The sequence below is a fragment of the Diceros bicornis genome, chromosome 11 (genome assembly GCF_020826845.1).
Source record: "Diceros bicornis minor isolate mBicDic1 chromosome 11, mDicBic1.mat.cur, whole genome shotgun sequence".
Taxonomy (NCBI): Eukaryota; Metazoa; Chordata; class Mammalia; order Perissodactyla; family Rhinocerotidae; genus Diceros; species Diceros bicornis.
The window spans coordinates 65525399-65545428 of NC_080750.1; the positions used below are offsets into that span (position 1 = coordinate 65525399).

The 20030-nt window shown below is 47.0% G+C and overlaps 1 protein-coding gene across 1 annotated transcript in view; it reads left to right on the plus strand.

The window, feature by feature from the left end:
• Positions 1-15843: 15843 nt before the first annotated feature.
• ZNF395 (zinc finger protein 395) overlaps positions 15844-20030 on the plus strand; it is a 40809-nt gene continuing 36622 nt past the window's right edge. The window contains 1 exon segment of the mRNA XM_058550434.1: positions 15844-15936. The gene's annotated coding sequence lies outside the window, so the exon portion shown is untranslated.

The window sequence follows — 20030 nt, forward strand, 5'->3', positions numbered from 1 at the left end:
TTTACAATTCATTGTCAGGTTGTTTTTTTTAATAGTATCGTTTGTGTTGTATTTCTATGTAATTTATATATTGTTTTAATTCTGCAATTTGCTTTCCTCACTTTTTGTAAGGTATAATACATATATAGAGAGAGGCAGATATCAAAAGTGTGCAGCTCAATGAATTTTCCTAAACTGAACACACCCAGTTATTTGTATTCAGATGAAGAAACAACATTTCCATCACCCCAGAAGCCCCCCTGTATAGAGCTTTTTGTTGTTCTTTCTTCCCTCGTTTCAGAAATTTGCCTGATGTGAAAATGAATTTTTATTTAATTTAAAGACCGCACATGCCCCAGCTTCCTAGCAGGTAGAATGTGTACAATAGAAGAAACATTTCTTTACTTCCCACTCTTATGAGGCCAACTTAAAATCAAGTGCATTAAAACCTTTGGCTTCTTAGGAGAAAGCTTGAGGGTAGATTCATAGATTCATACGTATTTAAAGCTGGAAGAGACTTTGGAAAGACGAGGTTATGGTCAAGGTGCTGTATCTCTCAAACGGCAGATCTGGAACTGGAGCCCAGGCCCCCAACAACCCATCATTACTCCTTGCTTTGTTAATGTTATGTAAATGAGAGTGGAGAGGGACCAGTGAGAGAGACTTTGGGAAGATCTCCTGTGGACAGCTGAGTAATAACACTGTGGCAGACTGTGAATGAGGGTACAGGTGGTTCCCCGTCTTTCCTTCTACTGGAGAGAACATTGCTGCCCTCTGGTTGCTTCCTGAAATAATCTCTAACAGGTTCCTTAATCCCATGGTTCCCAAATCGTATGCTGAGGCACCCCAGGGTACTGCAGAAAATTCACAGGGGCACCTTGGGATATTTTAAATTTCTGAAGAAAACACAGCGATACCTGATATCTGCCACACACTTCGTGAACTATTAGTTACAGGAAATCCACAGTTTCAACATTAGATTGCATTACATTCCTTTTGATGACATCCTATCTTTATGGAGTTGGTTTTTTGGTGGATGTTGTGTTAAAAAGAAAATTGATGGGGAAAAGAAAATGAGGGTGGTTGTGTGCAATCTGATTCCAAGGCCTGAGAAGTTGTGTGGTGCTCCACAGGCGCACAAATTTCATTAGAAAGTAATTGTAGTTATTTAAGAAGAAAATAAAAATAGTTTCTTTCAATTTTGTGTATTAGTTTTGCAAACAACCACTAAATTGTTAGGACATAAATACTTATTGAATTGTTCGGAACTAACTACTTGATTAATGGACCCATTAGGTGTTTCTTTTGGCCCAGGGTCTCTGTGAACCTCTGCCTTAGGCGTAAGGCTAAGTGAGATCAGGTTCTTCAAGTTACTTCAACATCTCTAATACTATGTGTCAACCGGATGTTCAGTGGGTAGACCAGAGTCTAGGATGCTTTTATTCAGAACAGGAAACTAAGTCTCAGAAAGTAACTTGAGGGAGGTCATCCAGTCTGGGCAGATCCAGGTTTTATGGCCTGAAGCTTATACAATTATTGAAGCCCTCTTTAAGGACAAAAATGCACAATTAGGGATTCAGAATGGGTAGAGGGCTTGCCAGGGCCCCATGCAAGTGAGGGGTCCTAAAGCTTAAGGTTCATTAGCTTCACGGCAATTCTACTTCAGCCACCAGCGAATAAGTGTTGAAAATGGAATTCAAACCCAGCTGTGTCTGCCTCTAAAGACACAAAATGGAAATTTCTTTTTCCTAAAGACAGGAATAGAAAACTAGGAATATGAAAGCACTCCTAGAAGCGTGAGCCTCGCTGGGTCATCTCCACACATGACCCTCCGTAAGAAGGAACTGAGAGTGGGAACAATTCCTGTATCTTCTCATTGGAAAGTTGTGACAGGGAACTGGAAAGGGCTTTGGCGTCAAAGCTGAGTTTGAATTCTAGCTCCACCACTTCCCAGCTCCGTGATCTGGGGAAGTTACTTACCACCTCTGGGTGTTCCTGAAGCAATAATACCCACACCCCACAAGACTGTGAGGATTAAATGAGATATCACAGATGCAAGTGCCTGGTCTACAGCAAGCACACACCCTCTGTTAATCTCCCTCTACTTCCTGTGCTCCCACACAGATATCACGTGTATTTGGAGACGAAATAAATATAGACAAGCTGATTGATAGAGTTTCCTTCGTGTGTGGGTAAATTAAGTAAATGCACATATATGGCAAGCAACTGTCTACAAAAGATGCAAATCAGACCAAGTCGGCAGATATTTGCCTGGTGTCTTGTCTTGGTTCAGCGCCTAGCTCGGTGTCTATTTTCAGGGGTTCTCCATTATCCAGAGACTAAGGTTGAAACGCCTTATCCTGGTATTTGAAATTTCCCCGAATCTGGCCTCAACTTCACCTTCTAACATTTTCTCCCTCTATGATCCAACCCAAACCTCTCTTCTAACCTGACTGGTTTCCTCACTGACCCTTAAACATCCACCACGGCCTCAGCGGAAAGCCACTTCCCCTGCCAGGAATTCTCTCTCCTTTCCACAGTCCTGAATCCTACCCATCCTTCTGGACCGGCTCAAACCCCCTCTTGCAGGGAGCATTTTCTGAGGGATCCCAGCCCTTGGGGATTCCAGTCCTCCGGACCCTCCCACTCCTCCCATATGTACCACGCGTTCAGGCCTTATTTTGTTCTACAGCTTTCAGGGAGTTTGTTTTTCCTTCCAGTTGCATTGTAAGTTCAGTGCAGTGTCAGGGAAATAACATCAGACCGAAAGCAGCGACTTGGCTTCTGTTTCTAACTAGCTGTATAACCCGGGCAAATAGCTTCCTTTAACTCAGAAGTGAGGGGGTTGGACAAGGAAACTCTAAGATTCCTTTTCTTAAAATTAGGACCCTCTCCACAAGGCCCAGCTCAGGGATATGTACATATCATTTCATTTAAAAAACATTCGTTGATCACTTATTCCCACAGCACTGAGCTAGGCGCTAAAGGATGAAGGAAGACCAACAAAACACAGGCTTGCTCTCAAGGAACTTACAAGGTGGGGAGTAGATTTAGGCAGTCCCTGTGGAATTTACTGAATGAGGGGTCAGGAACTAAAAGGTCAGGAACTGGTGGACAATCTGTCTGCTAGTCTGTCTGGTACTTGCCTTTGTCTCCCCACTCCACTGTTTGGCCCTGCAGCTGACTCCATTCTCTGAATCCCCTTTTCTCCTGTTCCAGCATCTCACCATTCACACCTCACAAGGGCAGAGTTCAGAAGCTCCTGCCTCTGTCCTCACTATGCCACACATCCTGTTCCCTTGGGCACAGAAGTCAGCTGCGCTGCTCTCAACCAGGGATGCCCCAATCAGCATGGGCACTCTGCCCTCTGGCCTTCCATTCACTATCTGCTGGAACCTGAAGTCAGTCCTCCCAAGCTGAGCCTGTCCTGATAGATTAATCTGGCCGAAACGTGTATAGTGGGAGGCATCAGGGAAGAGGGACAGAACAGTAACAAGCCCAGGGCAGTGGCTAGTGCAGAGTGATTTCTTTGGTGGCTTTATTATACGCCAGTGCTGTCCGGAACACTTACTTATATTAACTCATTTAATTCTCACAACATGTCTACGAGGTAGTTACTATCATTATCCTCGATTTACAAATGAGGAACCCGAGGCAGGAGAAGTCAAATGACTTGCCCAGGATAGCTAGTAGGCAGAGGAGCCAGGACTGGAATTCAAGCATCTGGCTCCAGACTCCACGCTCCCAACCTCTAGATGAAACTGCCTCTCGTTTTTTGTTTTTTTTTTGCCAGCTATAATCTGTTTCCTGGAGCTACCTTGAGACAAGACAGAAGGTTACGAGCAGATACCTGTCCCTGGGGGGAAGATCTGGAAGGTGTTACCTGGATAACCAGGACCGGAGCTACCGGTTTCAGGGTAGTCGGTCTGGTCCTGAACTGCAGAAAGGGATCCGGGTCGAGGGAAGGCCTTGGCAGCAGGTCTGAGTTCTGGTCTTGGTTCCCATCTAGGAAGTCTTTTCACCTTTCTGAACCTCAAGTTTCCCCACCTTAAAACTAAGAGAAAGGGAAAGGAGTTGGCCTAGATGAGCTCCCCGGGTCCCTCTACCATTTCGGTCTCGGAGAGGTCATGGCGAGGTGTGGGAAGGCCGTACAATACAGCTGTGTGTGTGCAGGAGGACCTCTCTGCGGGTGGAGGCAGGAAGGCGGTGTGTTTATGCAGCAGGGGACTGGTGAACGTGTAGAGTGGACCCGGGCAGGAAACTTAAGGAGAGAGGCTCTGCCGAGTGGGCACTTGGGCAAGAAGGGCTGAGGGCGAGCCCCGCGCGGAAGGGCAGCAACAGTGGCAAAGCCAGCCGCAGAGCTCGCGGGCGAAGGGCCAGCGCGGGGCCCCAGCCCGGCCGGAGGAGAAGGCGGGGCAGGCCGGCCGCGGCCCAAGAGGGCTCCCAGGAGGCAGAAAGGCGAGGCCAGAGGCCGCCCTCCCCGCGGCCGCCGCCGGCGCCTCGGCCCGCGCAGGCTCCGCCCACAACACGAGTCACGTGTGCGCCACGCACCCTCCCCCGGCGCGGACAGGGGCGCGGGCGGGCGGGGAGCGGGGTCCTGAGGGGAGAGGCCCGGCGGCGGGCTGGGGCCTGGGCACGGGGCTGGAACGCGGCCAGGGCGAGCGACGCCGCAGGGGGAGGGCGGGCGGCGCGGGGCGGGGCCTGCCGCGAAGGGCGGGGCGTGTTGCTGGGGCCGGCGCAGGAAACGGGGAGCAGGGGCCGGTTCTACTGGCTGCCTGCTTGGGCTGCTTGTTTACTCCTGGCGGGGGAGCTTTAACCCGAGGGGCGGGAGGGAGAGAGGGAAAACGCGGAGCTGCATCGCGGAGCGGCTGGAGCAGGAGTGGGCGGAGGAGGGGACTGCGGCGGCGGGGCCGAGGCCGCTGCGTTCCTGGAAGGGTCCAGCTGGAGACGCGCTGGACGGTTTTTGCTTAGTCTTGTTTTGTTGGTGTGTGTGTTTTTTAAATTTCCTAGCCTGTTCGATGCTCCCGCCTCCTCCCGCCTCCACCCTGCCGAGATACACACACACCCACACGCCGCGCGCGCGCGCGCGCACACACACACACACAAGTTGGTCAAGGGTGCTCGCCCGCAATCCTTTCGGCCCTGAAATTCCTTAATCCTAGAGTGGGCTCTTCAGAGGAGAGGGCTGTGCATACGTGCTCACAGGGATCCCTGCCTTATGAGGTGGATGTCTGCGTACGTGTTGTCCCTCAGTGGGTCTCTGCCACTTTTCTTAATCCAGGAAATGATTCAACTGCAGTATCGTCATATATTTTGCATGCCTGCGTGTGGCTACGGTTACACAAATAAGTTAATTTTCGTCTATATTTTAGGCACTCCAGTCTCTTGAACTTCATTTTCCAATTTGTATGGTAGATGAAAGAGATTTTCCTGAAATGTAAAGTGCTCCATAAATGTATTCTCATGAAAACAGAGGACAGTAGGCACTGTTGCAATGCCTTCCTCGCTGTCAGTTTTTCATTATCTGAAAAATCACATGGTACTGTACAGAGATACTGTAACATATAATTTAATATGGTGCTAGTAACTACCATGTAAGCATTTTATACACAAGGAATTGAGGCTCAAAAAGACAAAGTGGCTTGTCAGAAATCAACCAGCTGGTAAAAGAGCACAGGAACCCAAGTCCTTTGACTCCTGAAGGGTGTCCTTCCCTCCCATTTGTGTAGTGGACAAATGTCATTTTCTCTGTCCAGCATTCAGTCCTTTGGGACATCAGTCTTCTGTTCCCTGTGGTTTTATTTAGGCGCAAAACCATAGTATCCCATGCCTCTGGCAACGGTGGTCCAAATGGTGGGCATTTTAACTAAGCAGAAACAATTAGTCTTTCTCTGGAACTAATATATGAAAACCAAGAGAGAAAATTTTGTTTTCTGCTGTTGTTGCTAAATTGGGATGTCATAGTCGGTAGCTGCCAGCAACAGTCTTCCCAAGTGTATGAAGGAAGCCTTTTTTTTTTTTTTTTTTTTTGAGAAGGGGAAGCTCTTTTGAAGTAGGAAAGAATGGGACTCGTAAGAAGGGACAAACAAATGAGAGATTTAGAGTGTAAACCCTGACAACTTAGTTTAAACCTGGGGTGCTGCTGTGTCTGTGACCAGTACAAACTCCTGGAGTTCTCAGTTAAGTGAGCCAGTAAATTCATTTTTTTGCTTAAGCTAGCATGAATTGAGTTCCTGTCACTTGTCTCCAAAGAGAGGCCTGACTAATAAGTTTGGCACAGTATTATTTATTTATCCCTCAGAAAATAATGGAAGTTGGGTGCTGGCCACAGCTATCACTTCTTAAGTATTCTAGTTCCCATGAGTCATACCAAGTGTGAGACCCATGGATATGGGTAGACAAAAGAAAATATAATTCTTCCTCAATATTATTGTATGACAAACAGGATGCAATTCAACAACTTCAAACTAGAAGTTGGATAGATAATATTTAACCTTGGGATACTGTGACAGTCTGTATCATGAACAGGATAAGATTGAGATTCTTGAGATGAGATTATTAGAAGGTGTTTAGTGACATGGTAAAGAAAGAGGGACCAATAACAACTACTCTATCAGTCGGTTAAATCTGAAGGATGGGAAGGTGAGCAGTCAGTTTTAAAGGAGCAAGTGGAAGGACAGGATGTTGAACTTAAAGGAGCAGGGGCATTTGAAATCACAGAATCTCAGAGACAGGGTGAGTCCCTGACAGATCATTCTTCTTCTGCCTGAACAATTCTGGTGATGGACAGCTAGATGGGTCACCAAGAAACCAAGGTGGTCAGTGGTCCAAGGAGAGCAGGGAGGGGTGGTCCTTTACATTCTTAGTCAGCTATTCTGAGAGTTTGGGGATAAAATTGTAGAGGCCATTGGGCACTCACCAGAGAGACTGGAACTGGTCTGACACTGTTGTCGTGAGAAGAAAAAAGAAAAAAATTAAAATTTAAATGTATACAATAACAATCCCTTGCCACTCCCTGACTTCCAGGGGAGGATTCCTGGCTGGCTCAGTCAGCTGCTAGGTCTTTGGCAAAGTTAAGTGACAGAAGACAGGAGCAGGGTTGTTTCTCTAGGTGAGGAAGGAGGAGAGAGAGGGGAAGGGGTAGTAGGAAGCAAGGAGAACAAGGTTAAGGGCAGTGGGAGACAGAAGGAGGAGAAGGGGAGAGAAACAGCTGTTGGTGGGGGGTAAGATTTGGAGGACAGAAATTTGAAAAGAGGATTTTGGGAAGTTTTGTTGTGTGTGGTGAGATCAAATTCCTCTTTGGCTTCCTCCTAAAGAGAATGTCAACAAAGACTTACATTATTTTAAGGCATTTTTGAATTAAATTTGTTTTTCTCCTGGCTGTGTCACCCAGATTTCACAGGTCTGCCATCAGCATGTCAGAACCCCTCCAGCTAACTGAAGGTACTATAGTATCTCACCCCTGAACCTTTTCCCAAGACAGAAAAAATCAGAGTGGCGTGATAACTTCCATTTATTGAGTGGTGGGTTAGCATGTTGGCAGTGGGGCCAGAGGATGCTAAAGTCTGTGATAGTAATGATTTCCCAGCCATTTTGGCTCTTAGTATTCATGTCAAAGAAGCCTGGCAGGTTATTGGCTAGTGAATTTCAAAGATTCTCTTTTGAGTGATTAGTTTGGATCAGGAGGTAAGCTATGAGAGAAGAAGAGAAATATCAGAGGAATAACAACCTAGAATGGTCTGACAGTGAAGAGAAATCTAGTTCCTATATATGGCGGATCTTCACTCCCACATTTGGGTGCCAGATGACTGAAAACCCAGTTGCTCACCATTTCTCTTGCCCTCAGAAATCATTTCAAGCTTGTCAGGGGTGATCTGAGAGGCAGTGAATTATACTGTCAGATGGAGAAGGTTGGGATTTGGTGATTCAACAGTTTATAAGAGAAGATTGTGAGACTGGCTGTGTCTAAAACAAGTATTGGAAAGTCAGAGTGCTCCCAGGTGGATAATGCAAAAGGGTAGCTGAGCAAGATTTTATTAATTCATGTGATTTCTATTCTAATGTATTATAAGGATTATTAAGGCAGGATGTGGCCTAAAGCTAGATGGATTGTAGGTTAAGAGAATCAGTATGGTGACTGGATATATTATCAAGGTAAGATTATGGGTTTTATGGGCAAGTGTTTGACTTTCTCGAGAAAACCAAAGATCAGGGGGGCCCATTCTTCTCACTTAAATTAATTTAGGCAGGTCTATGAAAAGAGAGAAATTTTTGTCAGTAAATGATTTAAACTTGGAAAAATTAAATTTGAAGGAGAATATAAGTTTTAGACCTTGCTATCTATACTGAAACGCAAGAAGGAATTCGATAGTGTATATCAATCCCCGTTTGTTTCTAGCGTCTTATAAACTGGTCTTGTGAAGTTGACTATCCCAGTGGGTAGTGATGGAAGCCAACCTATGATGGTTGTAAGAAACTGTGCTGACTGCAAATATAATAAGATGTCTGGTACAAATGGGAAACAGTGCCTGCTATTGAATTCAGAAGAGCCAGAAATTATCATAAAATTGTTGGCAGCATTTAAAATGCTTTTATAAACAGGGTTTTATATTTGGGGTTTTGTTTGATTGGCTTATGGGTTTATGGACTTTTTAAAAAATCTTTTCATTTTGTTTGTCAAGAAGTCATTCAGTTGATCAACCCCAAATCCTGGGCAATGGTTAGTTAGCACATCACTGGTGTGGCCCTGTGGCAATTGTTAGTATTTCCCAGTGATTTATGGTGCTGCCATCCCACAGTATGTATAGTGGGTACAGGTCATCCTGAGCCCTTTATGTTTCACTTGTCAAGAACTCAGGTCCTGCTCTGTGATTGTTCCCCCACATAGGAGTTAAACAGGTCTGGGTCATTCTTGATGATCTGGGTGGTCTGGACTGTGGCTGGCACACCTGCCTTGGGCAGGAGTTTGGTCCTACAGAAGAATAAGGAAGAATGGCAGGATGCTTATGTGGGGCTGCTGAACAAAATGCAATGTGTTTGAGGGGATAACATAGAACAGCTTGGCAAAAATGAAACTCTGGTAAGTTCACTAGAGAACAGACCACCAGCCCCTTCTCTGGAGAACAGGGGTGTACTGCTGCCGTGGGAAGGAAAGTAAGAATAGAAGCCTTAAGAGCAAAGTCACATGACAAAAACCGTGGGGCAGAAAAGTAATTATTACTGTTGATTGGAACCCAAGAAACTAGAGTAGGGGGTGGCATGAGTGGGCACTCAAATGTACACTTTTCTGGCAAGTCTTTGCTTCTTAATAGTTGTTTTGTCTTTGCTTGACCTGTCCTCTCTCTCTTTTGATAGCCCTCAATCTGTTTTTCTAGTAACATTTGTTATCTAGGGGGTGTGATGACTTCAGGCTTCCCTCCCACCCCACCAGAGTATAACCCATTCCTCTTTTCACTTTCACGGTCTAAGGTTTCCTGTCCTGTTCCACCTTATTTGATGTTGCTTATCTCTTGAACAGCTCTGTGCTGTCTCCCTTATGAGTGGGAAAAGCTGGCTGCTTCAGCCCATTCTAATGCCTTTCTATGAGAAGACTCTTTTGACAAAGGTTATAATGTGGGAGCCTAATAGAGAAGGGCTGCCAGGAAGACTGGGGGGTTGCTCCAATAATATTTGTTGAGTTGAGCTGACTTGGTATTTTCACTACGTGGTATTTTCCTGTACCTGGTATGCTTCAGAGTGAGAGCATGTCTAGATAGTCTTAAGCCTGTGCAGAAATTTTTTCCTTGGCCTTCCACTCCTCTGTTCTCAGTTACTAGCACCTCCCCTGGGGCACAATGTAGGGTGAAGCTGGAGTTGGTCCACCCTCAAAATGGTACTGTTCTGGACTTTATCTTCCTTTCCTGAGCAATGAGATAAACATACTTTTAATTCCCATTTTTTATGCACTCACTAGAAAGCAGACAGGGTTGTTCCAGAATGGATTTCCTGTGTCATAGAAATCACAGAAGCATAAAAGGAAAAACCAGATGTGCACAGAGAGCCTGCCTGGGCTTACACATTCTTTCATACCCAGAGTCATAGGGCTTTATGGTCCATGTTCCCAAAGCCAGCTCATTTTTTCCCCTTTTGATATGTACTCTTGCTTGTATTCACAGAGTTTCAGAGCTAAGAGGAAGTAGGCACAGATCTGGGTGTTTATGCACTGGGGTGTATCTGTGGGTGTCTTCACATACATGGGGGCTTGTTTGCTTGCAAGTGTAGCTGTGCGGATCTAAGTAAGCTACTCCGGGGACACCCTTAAGCTTTGAACAATTTGAACAACCTACTTGCAACCTATCAATCCTTTTTCTTCAATGTAATGCAAAGCCCACCTTCTCCAGGAAAGCCTTACAGATTGAGTAGATCAGAGAGAAGATACCATTTGCCCCAGGCATACCTGCAACCTACTTTCTCTTTAGAGTTCCTAAGTCTTGTGCCTTTTAGAGTGAAAATGCTGAAAATAGGTGCTGGGCCTGTTTTTGTCCACTAGGATACATTGTGATTTTTCTCAATCAAAAGAAAAGCATAAGGTATGCTACAAATGCAAAATTAGCAGTGTTACCCTTTTCATTTGAAACTCGTAGCCTGGTTTGAGGTTGTGATATGGAAGCTGTGTTTAGAACTGTGTATCGCAGAGGTAATAGAAGTCCCTAGTCTGAGTGGATGAGAAACCGGGTGGCAAACAATTGGGGAAACAATTGGCAGCTTGATGCCCTACTGTAGGAGAGAGAAATTCTGGAGGGACTAGTTGGGACTAAAGCAGTGGATAGGGACCTGATTCAGGGGTAACTTTTTGGTAGTCTAACCAGGCTCTTGATTCATGATTATTTCTTGGATGCATACTATATACTAGACACTGTTCTAGAAGCCGGGGATATAGCAATAAACAAACATATAGTCTCTACTATCCTTGAACTTATAGTTGAGTGGATGGAAACAGGCTGTCAGGTGGTGATAAGTGCTAAGAAGAAAAGTAAAGCAGGGCCAAGGGATGGTTGGGTGGGGCTATTTTAGATAGGTTAGTGAGGGAATGTCTTTCTCATAAGGGTGCATTTGAGCAGGGACCTGAATCAAGTGGTGGAGCTAGTTGTGTGGATAGCTGGAGGACAATCATGCCAGCTCAAAGGAACAGCCTTGGAATGGCTAAGTTGGAAGTGGGTCTAAGGAACAGGAAGGGGGCCACAGTGGCTGGTGCTGGGTGAGCCAGGGAAGAGTGGTGGGCGATGGGGCTGGAGAGTTGACTGGAGGCAATACTGTGTAGCGCCTTGTAGAGAGGGAGGTGGGAAGTGATGGAAGGTTTTGAGCAGAACAATGATATGATATGACTTAGGATCACTCTGGCTGCCGTGGTGTTGAATAGAGTGTAGGCAGGCAACAGAAAAAGCAAGGAGACCAGTTAGGAGCCTATCGTGGAAGTCCAGGTCAGAGAGATGCTGGTCCGTCTAGGGAAGCACTGGAATGGAGGGACATATGGAGGGATACAACTGGATTCTGGATATATTTTATAGCTATAACTAACAGGATTTTCTGGTGGATTGAATGTGGAGTATGAGAAAAAGAAAGGAGTTAAGGATGACTTCAATTTTTGTTTGTTTGTTCCCGAGCAACTAGAACAATGTAATTGCCATTTACTGAGATGGGGAGACAAATTTTGGAGGGAAATCAGAAGTCTGGTTTTGGACATGGTACATTTAAGATCTGATTTAAAATCCAAGTAAAGATGTCAAGTAGGTTATTGGTGACAGGAATCTGGAGTTTAGAAAGCCAGGTTAGGTATAAAATGAGGCTCTGGTGGAAACTGAGGACTCAGTTCATTCCACAAGCCTCATCTTGTTCTAAATACATGGTTAGAACATCTTCACCAGCCCTGGAATCAACTGAGCATCAGAGGCATGCTTTGAACCACAGATTGCTTGGCCCATGGATGAAAAAGCTACACTCTGTCCTCCAAGTCCAACTAGCAATTTATTTTTTTTTAATAATTTTATTTATTTATTTTTTTCCCCCAAAGCCCCAGTAGATAGTTGTATGTCATAGCTGCACATCCTTCTAGTTGCTGTATGTGGGACGCGGCCTCAGCATGGCGGGAGAAGCGGTGTGTCGGTGCGCACCCGGGATCCAAACCCAGGCCGCCAGCAGCGGAGCGCGTGCACTTAACTGCTAAGCCACGGGGCCGGCCCTAGCAATTCATTATTAACCCAAGTTTATCAACTGCCTATTGTATGCCAGGCACTGTGCCAAATGTCAGGTATTCAGTGGAGAACAACACCTGCTCCTTGTCCTCATAGAATGTCTAGTGTTGTAGGGGATTCAGACAAGAGAATGGAGATTTCAGTACAGTGCACAGGGGTACATATAAGGGTGCAACTGGACATAAAGGGGAGGCACCTAATCCAGACTTGGAGGGCAGAGAAAGTGCTATCTAAGCTGACTCCTGAAGGATGAGTAGGGATAGCCAGGTAAAGAGGTGAGAGAGAGGGGTGGAGAGTGTTCTAGGCAGAGAAAAGAGCATGTATCAAGCAAAGAAAAAGTCTATTTTAGGCAAAGGACAAAAGTTGAGTTTAGCATGTCTAGAGTGCAGAGTGGGGGTAAAAGCAGAGAGAGGCAAGTAGTGGCTGGAGAGGTAATTAGGAGCCACACCATGAAGGATCTTAATGAGCAATGCTGGGACTTGATTATGAAAGCTACAGGAAGCCTTTGAGGAGCTTTGAGCAGAGGAAGGTGGCCAGTGTGAAGAGGGGAGTGGAGGGAGGCAAGCCTGGAAGCAGTGACATCAGAGGACTGGGGATAGTGGCAATCTCAGACCCACACTGCCCTAAAACATCACCTATAAATGTGTCCATAATATGAAGCAGGGCCTGGGTCTGCTTTGCTTAACCTCAGCTAATGGGAGATGCTCTCCAAAAACTCATTACTTTGATGGAAAAGAGGTACAAGATGCCTACCTTTCAATAGGGGGCCAGGGTGTGAGAGGAAGCAAGGTGAAGGGCAATTCGAGGATGGGCCAGCCTCCAGAAGGGCCAGCTCTAGTCATGAGGGGTCGGGGAAGCCAAGATTGGAAAGCAACAAGTTATAGTCTTTCTAGGTACATCTTGCTTTGTGTAATGGGTGTGCTGTGCAGTGTGTTTGGACAGGGCCTGGATCCTGTGTGCAGGTTCTGAGTGCTGGGTGTGTGTTTGGGAATGGATGTTTGTGATGGGAAGTTCTCTCTGAGTCTGTGTGAATGTGCAAAACTCTGGAATGCATACTGTGCAAGTACATACCTGTAGTCAAAAGGCATATGCGTGCCATACATGCTGTGAGAGAGCACATGCCTTTTGACGGTCCGTGTTCTCAAGACACAGTCTCAGACAGAACAAGCTGTGGGTTCTGTTCAAATGGAGAGACTCTTTTGGTTCACTTTGCACACAGCAGACCCTCATATATTTGTCAATGAATGATTGTTTCAGTTTTATTCAATCAATCATTTTAGGAAATACATAGGTCTGGTAACAAGTTTGAACTAGATGTTTTAAGAAAAATAAACTCACAGCCAGGCACCAACATCCATTTACGAAATCTAGCAGTTTAAATATTGTAATAGAGTTGTTATTTACTAGCTCAAGTCCCACCTCCTGTAAAAAACTTTCACTATTTCATTGTATCCAACAAATATTTACTGCACACCTCAGCGACATAGCAGCACTGCGTTGTTGCTACCTGAACTCATTTCCCTCTCCTCTGAGCCACCTTAGACTGGGTGCTGCAATTAAAGCTTAATTATATGCTATCTTGTATTGTTCCTTAATTGTGGCATGTGCATTAACCAACTTCCAACTAGGTTGTATGTTCCCTGGGGGCAGACACTATATTATAAATTTCAGGAGAGGTGAGGAACGTAGCAGAGAGATGAATATACAGAAATGAGTAAACGCCCATTGTTGGAGGAAAAAGAGAAACAACATAAAGCTATTTATGAACTGTAGTAATACATAATATAGAATAAGATACCTTATGAAGGAACACATGTTATTGTGAATTAACTAAAATATTCCTTTAATAATGAAATGGAAAATTTGAATCTGTGTTTTCATGTTAAAGGATGGCTTTGCGTATTGATGCAAAACAAGAATGTTTCCTTGAAAATGACAGTTAAAAAGTAGAACCAATCTTTGGCGAATTATCCTATAGCAGGATTTCTCAACAGTGGCACTATTGACATTTTAGACCAGGTAATTCTCTGTTGGGCGGGCTGTCCTGTGCTTTGCGGGATGTTTAGCAGCATCCTTGGCCTATTCTCACTAAATGCTGGTAGCCACCTCCCCCCCACCCCTCCAGTTGTGACAACATGTCTCCAGAGATTGCCAAATGTCTCCTGGGAGCAAAAATTGCTCCCAATTGAGAACCAATGATATATAGGAATTTTGGTTCTCTTTAGATATTTTTCTTATTTAACAAATAGTGGGAGATGGGGGAAGGGAAATTTTATTGCTTATTTGGTCTAGGCACTATAACTATGTTTTTTTATTTCATCTTACAGATAAAAAAGCTAAGGTTCAGAAAGATAAAAGAACCTGCTGAAGATCATAAAGTTCAGCTTTGTTCAGCAGTTAAATCAGGACTGCAAGCCAGGCTGGTCTGGCGGCAAAGCCTTTAGTCCTTTCCAGCACACTCCCCACTGCCTCTCGGCAAGAAAAACAGCGTACCTCAAAATGAAGGTGAACTGCAGATTCAACAAGCATGCTAAAAATATTTTAAAACTTTTTAGAGTAATGACTTCTAGTCATTATAGTTATTTGAATATGAATATATATGAACATACATATAGACACTGGGGCCCTTCACTACCTGTGGCTTTTCTCTTATCTCTGAAAAACATAGAGCAACACAATGGACAGCTTCAATTCTTGTTACAAATTATACAGAAGCCAAAGCCTAACGGTGCCAAAAGCAACCGGTATTGTTTACATAAGGGCTGAAAGCTAATAGTTAACTTTTTCCCATTCCAGAAACAGTAAATAACGCCTCACTTTGCAACTACAAACCAGTAAAATGTCATAAAATGGAGAAGAAAACATTAACTCAAAGCAAAATGGAAAGGTTGGTTCTAAGGCTCCTTCGCGCGCGCGCTTTCGCTCCCGCTGCGGGCGGGTCTCGCTGCGCGGCCTGGGTCTCTATCGCCCCCGCTAAGCTCGGGTCCGTGGCGCCTGGAGGGAGCTTTCTGGCTTCTTTTCCCGCCCTGGGGCGAGCTCGGCCTCTCTCGGAGAAGCCTGTCTCAGAGCCAGGACTGGGAAAACAACAGCAAGAAACTTTGGCTCGGTTTGCGGTTCAGTGAAAAAAGGCAAACACTGAAGTTTGCTTCGGGGCTGCGGCCATCGGTTCCGATTTGGGGGTGGGGGTGGGGGTGGGGGTGTGTCACAATTCGGTCAGGTTCAAGTGCGCATGTGCGCGAGAAGTGGCTGGGGCACTTATTGAACGCCCACTGTCTACGCGCGCCGGGGGTGTGTATGCGGGGCGCGCTGGGGGGTGGTGTGTGGAGGGCGCGGGCGCGCGTGGCCGGCGTGAGGCGCGCACGCCGCGTGCCCGCGCGGCGCCTGTGGCTGGAGACCGGGGCTGGGGGGAGGGCGGCGGGGGGGTGTGTGTCCCCGATCTCGCTCATTCGCTGGCTGGCTGGCGCGCTCCTCCGCTCCCTTCCCGGGCGGGGAATCCGGGCCGGGTTGTGGCCGCAGCCGCGTACGTGAGCGCAGTGTCCCGGAGAGGGAGGGCAGGCCGGCCAGGTGGGCGCGAACGCAGCCTCGGCGGGCGGGTGGCCGGAGCGGAGCGGGGCGGTGGGCCGCGCCGGGTGGGCGGGCTGGGGCCGCAGCAGCTGCAGCCCCGAGCCGAGCGGAGCTGTCCGAGCGGGAGCTGCCCGGCCCGCGCTGCTGCTCGTGGCGGGGCGAGGTGAGCTGCGCGGGTTCTCGCGGCGCTGCAGCCCGGGACGGGGGCGGCCCGGGAACTTCCCACGCTCCGCACGCCCGCGGGGGCCGGGCCGGCGGCCTGAGGGCCCGGGAGGCCGGCGCGGCCGGGGCAGCGGCCGGTCGGGACGCGGGGCGCTGCGGCAGTGCCCGCGCCGGCTGGGTGGGGGGTGGCCGCCTGCTCTCCGTGCGCCGCCTTGTTTATTTCGCTCGCCGCCGGCGCTGGAGAAGGAACCCCCTCCCCAACTTTGAGCGCTTGTCCGGAGTCGCCTCTCCGACGGAGATTGACCTGCCCCCTCCCTGACCCTTTCCGGCTGGGCTGCCAGCCCAGCCCTCCCGGCGCCCCGCGCGTTCCTGCCCGCTCCACCGAGCGAGCGAATGCCGGGCTCCGGGACGCGCGCCGCGACACACCCTCCACCTCGGAGGCCGGCCCCTGCCCTTCTGTCCTCTTCTGTCCGCCCCCACTTCCTTCCGCGCGGTTTCACCCTGCCTCTCCTCACTGGTGGCCCCTGGCCCTCTTTGGAGCTGGCACCGTGGGCATGTGGGGTGCCCGAGGGAGGCGGGGGGTGGGGGGGATGGACAGGGAGTTTGTCATGTGCAAACAATTTCAAAGGCAGCATTTTCTTCCCTGCTTTGGAGTTCAGGGCTCAGTACCTTCACTTTAGGATTGACTCAGAAATCGAAAGAAGCCCACCTGCCAGGCTGAGGCGGTGCTGGCCAATATTCTGGTGGATGTGGAGCACTTTCACCAGGCTGGCGGTCCCAGCATGCCAGGCCTTCAGGCGCAGGGGTTACCTACAGGCCACCGCTATGTTCTTTACACGCTTCTTTTTAGAAAAGTGTATCTGGTGCAGTTTGCTTGAAAGTGAGTGATCAACAGGTATCGAAGCCCTTTTTGACACCTTCCTAGGTATTGTGTGAACAGAGGTTCGGAGTCTCGAGGAACGTGAGACACAAGGAAGCATAGCAATTAAGTTCAACTCCACAGGTACTTTTGAGGTTCTTCTATGTTCTCAGCACCATGCCTGGCTCTCTGGAGATGATAAGAGGCACAAACGAAATCTAAGGCCTCAGACAGCCTACTGACCAGGTGGAAGTGATTTGAGAGCTCAAGTTCAAATTAATGTATTGTGGCTGCCTAAATTACTGTAAATGCTGGGGGCTGGGGGAATATCAAAGGAAAGGTTAGCCTTTGGGAATGGATTTAGAGTACCGAGTTCTGAAATAAGTTATGCATATGGAGAATAGCTCACTGGCAAAGGCCCCAAAGCAAGAGAGGAAGAAGTAACAGGTGCGAGAGGTCACAAAGGGACTACCAGAGGAGAGGAGGTTCAAACAGTTGTCTCAGTGAGGGAGGATACAAAAGATGTATGAGATGATTTCCTCCAGGGTTTGAAATCTCATGGAGGAGAAGAAAGACTTGAGAATGTGAAATAAAACGTCAAGATAGTGCACAATTAACTGTCAAAATGCGAGGTGTGGAGAAGGTGCTCTCATTGTTCAGAGAAGGGAGCTATGGGCAGGAATTCCTAGGACTGTATTCCTGGAGGATGACACCCTTGAGATGGGCCTTGAGGTGCGAATGAACATGGCCTTCCAGAGAGACAAGGAGATGGCCTTGGCCAGACCAGGAAACATTTCCTGAACAGTAGGAGATAAAGATGGAGATGAACAATGGTTGAGATTGTGGAAGTCCTAGAAATTCAGAATGGGGAATTGCACTTTACCTTGTGTGTACTGGGGAGACGTGAAAGGTCTGTGATGTAATGAAATGTTAATTGGAAACATTTTAAAAAGTAATGTTAGGAGACAAATCTGTTAGTAGGCTATTACAGTTGTGGAGTGTCCAGGGTTTGGGCTGGGATAACTGGACGTGGAAAAGAGGGTGGGTTTTAGAAGCATTACGGTTGAAATAATCTGTTGACAGGGGCAGGGTGAAAGGAGGAGATGAATGGAAATTAATTCTTTGTGGAAATTGATTACATGCCAGGGCCTTGGAGCTGCTGTAGTTGGTAACTGGAGAAATCGGAAATGTGTGTTTTGGAGAGAAGTAGTTGACGCTCAGGCTGCAGAGAAGTTTCTTGTGTTTGCCGAGACATCCAGACATAGGTGTCCTGTAACCAGCCGCGCTCTGAGATTGGTGGGAAACCAGAGTGTGCAGTGTGGGAAGGGCTGCCAAAGCCGGGAGAGGGAAGGCACTCCTGAGGATAGATGTGACATCTTCTTCGTCACAGAGAGGCAGTAGAGGATGCTACTGAGTGGGACTGAGGGTCTGAATTGCAAGGCTCTGTTTTGTATTGCCATTAAAATGACATCACCTGGTACTGAACCTGAAGTTGGCAGAGTGACTCTAGGGAATTGAGACTCCAAGGAGGGCGGGACACTTATTCTCCTAACCATGAGGCTGGGATTGGAGGGAATTAGAATGGAATTTGCTAAACATGTAAACTGCTGGGCTTTGAAACAAGTTGAATTTTGCTTTCCAGTGAGATCTTCAAGCTAGTCTTGGTGTCCCTTCATAGGTGTGTGTGGGGAAGCAACAAGATGGGGGCGCAGCAAGATGATCTAAAGGAGCAAGGAGGAAATTTTGGGCCTGGGGATACTGCCTTTCCCAGGGCCGGGTGGGTCCTCACCCACACCACTGCCAGTTCCCAGGAATCCAGCGGCCCGCCGGCAGAGGGGAGCTGGTGCAGTTTTTCCTGAGCTCTGAATTCTGCTTTTATTGTTGCAAGGGTGACTTAGGGTGATTTGCTGAACAAATTCCTCAAGCCTCAACTTGCAACATCTGAGGGCTGGTGAATTTGAAGGATGATTGCAAAAAGTTGCAGAATGAGCGAAGAATGTAATTGCAGTTCCTTAGCCTCCCTGTTTCTTTGAGATGCAGAATTAGTGAACTAGCAGGGGAAGCTGACTTTCTGGGAGAGGCGTCCATCGGATGTTTTTCCTTTATAGGGAGTATATGACTGTCAAAAAAAAAATTTGCAGGGAGCAGTGGTTGAGCTAATTTACTCTTTACAGAGCAGTGTTTTCTGCACTGTTTCGACCATAACTGACATTAAGAAATAAAATGCACATCACGACTTAGTACACTCAATCATGTATGTAAAAATCTAAGTTCATGAAGTACTACCTCCCTTTGCTTGGTGCAATCTTGTCTGATACTTTTATTTTCTATTATTTTTCCCTTAAAAATGCTTATTATCTCCCACTAAGTTGGTTTAACCACTCTGTAGTGGATCATAATCCACAATTTGAAAAACAGTTATAGAGAATTTTCACATCTAGTAAGTATTTATTAAACTGCTCATGTGCAGAGCCACCTTTCCTAGTGCTGAAGGTGGAAGGAAGCATGAGGAAGAGGTTAAAAGTTTATAAACTAGTTGGAGAAATAAGATATACCAGTGATTAAGGAACAAGGCACGATGATTAAATGCCAAAATGAAAAATAAGTACTCGTAGGGTCAGAGGAGGGGCAAGCAACCTGTGCTGTAGTGGCTTGGAAAAACTGTTTGGAATAGGGAAGAAGATGTGGGGATGAGCCTTTTGGGGTGTCTCATGGTGCTGCATAGGTGGGAGGGGATGTAACGTGAGCAAAGGCTTGTAGTTAGGGATGTACACAGTATGTGTAGGAGTGAAGAACAGAGGGTTCTTGTTAGGGAGTAGGGAGAAATCAGGTTGAAAATGTAGGTTTGGGTCGAAATATAGTGTGGGGCTTATCCACGGGTGGCCCAAAGAGTGTTTTCAGCTTACAGACATGTTATAATTTGGACTACTCAAAGGTTTTAAAAAACTGGGAACAATCCAGAAAACCTCTGGATTTAGGACTCTTAAGAATCAGACCAGTTGGGCCTCTAGAGCTGACTGGTGGCTCCCCCTGTGGACGGGAGACAGGCCTTGTAGTCTCCAGTTGTCGTAGTCCCTGTGCTCTCTCTTGCCGCAGTCCAGTTGCTTTACGTTCCCTGCTTAGTCCTGGAGGGCTTTGGGTTTGTGACCTCAGTTTTCAAGAGACTTGCATGCCATGCTAGGGAATTTGGGATTACTGTCTGGGTAGGAGTATGACATTATGGAATCTGAGATATT